Consider the following 5,546-nt stretch of genomic DNA (forward strand, 5'->3'; position numbering starts at 1 on the left):
TTAAGAATAAAATCCATTAAGGGAAATCATGAGGTGGAGTGTGAATCTTGCTATAATATTTGACACAAACAACCACCCCATGCCCATTCCTTTGACCAACTATTGTACTCCCCACCACTCCTAGTCACCTCATGGTACTACCCCACTCATTCCCAGCAAAACCACGTCCAAATGAGTTGGAAAACTCTCTCTCACTCTTCACTTCACTCATTTTCCTCATTTCCTCCAAGTATCAAACATCATTTTTCTCTCAAATCCCCTCACTCCAATTTCGAGATTTAAGGGCTGATCATCAAACTTTCTCTCATTTTTGGTAAGTTTCATCATTCTCCTTATGGTTATTGCATTCCCTCTTACTCAAAATCATAGATTGCTTACACAAACATCATCACATTCATGTTAGATCATCGAATCTTCAAGTGATCCTTCAAGTGTTCTTGAGTTGAACACTTCTCATCTTCAACATTCACCCATTGAAATCACTCAAGGTGAGTTCATACCCCTATCTTTTCATGTTTTTTCTTAAGTTTTAAGGGGAGGGGGGGGGGGGGGGGGGAATACAAGTTAAAACACCAAGAACACAACTAAACTCATTTAGTAGCCTTCATCAGAAAAGTTCAACTCCATTCACGGACTGTTTTGGACGACTTAAGCATTTTAATTTTCAAAACTATTTTAGGTGCAAGTAGTTCTAGTTCTTAGCTTTAAAATGACTACTTTCACATCTCCACACGATTTTTCTACGATTTATGGTGATTTTTACAAAACTGTCTATCATTTCAAGAAGCAATCCGGACGAGTCTAAGATTATGGACGTATTCACACATGTTGGAGGCCACTAAAAATTATGAATAAACTAGACACATTTTGTGAACTCCCAGAATTTACGGAATCAGTTTTTGACTTCATATGATTTTTCTAGGATTTTTCTAAAACAGTGTAGGAAAGTAAAAATCTAGATAACAGTTTATAACTTTCATCGCACTTTGTAACTTGTTGAGCAAAGTGTTAATATTGAAGATTTCATATTTTACATGTGTTTCTTGATGTGGTATAATTACATAACAGATAAATACTTACTGAGGTGTAAGAATCCTCCTCCATTACCATTAGTACAAAACAAGAATGATAAACATAGTTATATTTTGTCATACATTCGACTTACATAGAAAAGGGTTCTTATACACCACAAACAAACATAGTAAACTATAATAGGTATAGTTAGGTTGCATATACATTACAAACATTATGATAGACTATAATAGGTATAGTTTATGTTCATTTACGTTACGAACTCATTACAAAAGGTTTTCATACGAAAAGGGGTACAAATACAAAGTACAAGTCTTAAACAAAAAGGGGCACATTACAAAGTACCGGATATTCCTATAAACGGGGTACGAATACAAAGTACTGGGTTTATACAAAAAGGGGTACATTACAAAGTACCGGATATTCTTATAAACGGGGTACGAATACAAAGTACCGGGTTTATACAAAAAGGGGTACATTACAAAGTACCGAATATTCTTATAAATGGGGTACGAATACAAAGTACCGGGTTTATACAAAAAGGGGTATATTACAAAGTACCGGTTAATCTTAGTATAGTTATAATGGCTCGCGTAGGGAGTTAACAAAACTTAAAGTATACGGGATTTTATAAATCAAAAAGGGTTCTTATGTTGATTTAAAACCACTTTTAATAACAATAAATATAGATTTTTCTTGTACACTTTCGGTCTCGGTATTTGAGACCACATAACACAAAACACACACGCACATCCACTCTTGGGTTTTAAGATTACATATCGTTTTTATAAGGAAAATATTGGATTTTCTTGGTAACATACAACTCATTACAAAGATCGGCTTTTAAACTCTTACTTTCAAAAGCTTATGAACTCACCAACTTAATTGTTGACACTTTTTTAAAACTACTTGTATACTCAGGAAATCAGTGAAATAGGAAACCAACAGCATTTTGAGGATGGGACGTTAAATCGTCAAACAGTTCATTTTATCATCATAATGTAATTGATTTGAAACATGTAAACATATACTTTGGTGTAACTTTTTCAATTATATTTATGATGGTTGTATTTACTTTGAGCACTATTATACTCGTTTTTGTGATACTATACATGAAGTCCGCCAGCCCCGGACGTTTCCGCCATCCTTGGTTTGGGGGTGTGACAAATAGCATTTATCATTCTTTGTGGTGGATCTGACTTGTTCACATCAATGTGCACTAGATCCTTCAGTCTTTCACTTGACTCACATACATATGTGAACAATGAATTAGTCTTAGTTTCCAAAGATGAAGGTTCTCATACATCACACAATACAAGTCGCATGATTCCAAGTTTCTGTCAAATTAAAACTTGGGTGATGAGAATCCTTCCTTCTTTGGTAAATTATGAAACTACCACAAACGATATAACCAAGAATCAATTTTTTTTCCAACATTGCAAATAATATATAAACACCAATTTTCACTAATGCCATTGCAAGGATATCATAAAATAAAATAAAATAAAATTTTTGTTCTTGATTTATACAAATGCGGAAAACTTGTCCTTACAATGCAAATTCATATGAAAATTGTGTTTCTAAATATTCCTAATCAATCTATCATAACTCCTAAGTAGCAGCTCAAAAATATGATCATCGAACCATGCGATCGAAAACTCAGCTCACTCTTCCTTTAAGCCTCCTTTCTTTTCTTCGATCCAACAAAACATCAAAATGCAATCTTATCACATCATGTATTAAGGATTTATAAATAATAACTTAATAGAGTTAGATAATGGACTTACCTGAAGTAGAGTCATACATTTTGGCTTTACTATCCTTGCGATCATTCAAGTAGATATGGCAGCTTCACATCCAACGCCCTTTATTTTGGCAATAGAAACAAACAGACTCTTTCGGAATGTTACATGAGACTATCTCAGACTTAGCCTTTCTCTTTACCATTCAGTCAAACAGTTTGACCTTGGCCGATCCCTTTCCATTAGGAAGAGAAAACTTTTCTGGACTTCCAATGTCGCCATTGTCAATGTCCATGGAAGTTTGGGAGGTAGATCTTCCATTCAAATTTGCTTTACCAGTACGCCAAATCATTGCTAATTCAGCAACAATTAGCAAATATGTCAGACCAATAAGGGTCACATTGTGATTTGTCATATAATAGTCTTTAACAAACTGGCTATACGACTCGGGAAGTTATTGAAGAACCAAGTCAATAGCAACCTTCCTCGGGAAAACGACACCCAACATCCCTAGTCTATCAATGTGTGACTTCATCTCCAAGACATGTGCACACACAAACCTTCCATCTTGGTGTTTGCTTTCCAATAATGTTTAAGTGACCTTGAACTTTTCAAGTCGATGAAATTGTGTGTCAGGGAGAATTACTGGAGGAGGTGGAGGAAGAGAAGTATCATTTCCAGTTCCACCTTTGCATGAAGAACGGATTGATCTTTCACCTTGATCGATATATGGAACATCATCTTTGAATGGAAAGCCTTTTCCAAAAGGATGAGGAAAACCATAGTTGTCAAAACTAGACATCTACAAAAGAGGAGAAATTCAAGTTAGATGATTAAGTCATTAACATAACACCCAAATGAAATATTAAGGCTAAGACCCAACACAATAATTCACAATTCGGAAGAGGGATGTCATAATCCAATTGCAAATTATTTAAAGGTAGGTAAATGTTGATTTACCAATTCCACTACGAAAAAGAAATTTTAAATGAATTAAGTTTTTAAATGAAATTCCTAGATCTTTTGAGATTCATTGAACTTTTCAATGGCATGTTTAATCTCGATTATGCCCTTCAAGTTTGTGACTGGGATACCGAGGATCACAATTAAGGTGTGAATAACCATGCAAATTAGCTTGGTACTCTCGATGTCATTTATCATCTAATCTGTGTGTCGGTTAACCACACACACTCCATTAATCAACGATAATATACGAGCTACCCATTGCCATCCTTCACTAGTCCTATATTAGTGTGTGTATTAACCACACACGCTCCACTAACGACCAATAAGGTGCAATGTGCAATTTGATGGGTTAGCATCAAATTGACATTTTCCTAAGCAACTAAGATTGGGAATTTATAAAAGATTTAGTGACTTTGTATTATCATTATACTTTTAATGAGAGTTTAGTGTCCTCTCCTACCCGTTCGGCTAACGACCCTCCACTAGTCAAGGGTGCGGTGGGTAAGAGTGGATACCCAATGACGGTCATTTTACAGGCTGCTTCCTTTAACACCCCTTATAGACCAACTCCGTGAATGAGGCCTACTAACGGTAAGACTGACTTATTCTCTTATATATATATATATATATATATATATATATATATATATATATATATATAAGTTAAACTTTTAATTATATAATAGTATAAGGGTGTATTTTAAACTATTGAAAATATGATGGTTCTAAATTTAAGATTTCAAAATTAAAGCCATTTAATCAAATATTAAATTAAAAAACAATGAGGTGCACTTTTGAAACTTTTCAAAATACTTGGGTTTTAACATTTAAATTTCCAAAACTAAAACTTTTAATTTCAAATTTAAACTATAAAACCAAAAGGGTGTAATTTAAAAGTTTTTTTCAAAATTTCTAGGTTAAATATGAAATCAAAATAATCATATCATTATCTAAATTTAACCAAATCTATTATTTTGATAAGGATATCATATTACCATTCAATAAATTCAAATTTAGGCAGTAAAAATGAATTTTGGTAATTATCCCAGTCAAAATCGGATCTGAAAATAGAAATTTTAGCTGACAAACGAGTCAACTCGTCGAGTTGGGCTCTAAACTCGCCGAGTTCATATATGTACTTGTCGAGTCTAGCTGCCAAACAGCACAAAAATTCGATTTTTGGTTCTTTTGGCAGTTCACTCTTGCACCTATTCAATTGAAAAACATCATAGTCCCTGATATCAGTGATGGGTTTTGAGCATAACAATATTCCTATGGTGTATATGCAACCCTAATTGCTCTAGAACTAAGTTTTTCTCTATTTAACATGCAAATTCAAACTCCAAAGCAATAACCTATGACTAGCGTACAATTTTCAAAATTGATATATAAAGTAGGGTTAGATGATTACCTCACTTGTGATATTGTAATAACAAGTACAAATCCTTGCTTGATCTTGACATCTGAAAGCCTAGTACCCCAAGTGTTGCACCTCTAATGGAGTCACAAACACTCAATGTAAAGGAAGACTTGGAGCGGTAAGGAATTTCGGCTAGGGTTCTTCTTAGAATGCTTAGAGCCGAAAATCCCAACTAGAGGGTCTTTAAATAGTTGTGGCTGTTAGGGTTTTAAGGTGGAAACCCTAATACCTTGCTTAGGCAACAAGAAACCCATGGACTCCCTCTTTAGATCCCTTGTATGAAATCTATAGGGCTTCCCCCTTAGGATTTCGTCCACTCCACTCCATGGAGTCCATCAGCCCAATTAATACTAAATTAATTTATGATTAATTACCAATTAATAATA

Source organism: Lactuca sativa, chromosome 8 (assembly GCF_002870075.4).
Source record: "Lactuca sativa cultivar Salinas chromosome 8, Lsat_Salinas_v11, whole genome shotgun sequence".
Classification (NCBI taxonomy): domain Eukaryota; kingdom Viridiplantae; phylum Streptophyta; class Magnoliopsida; order Asterales; family Asteraceae; genus Lactuca; species Lactuca sativa.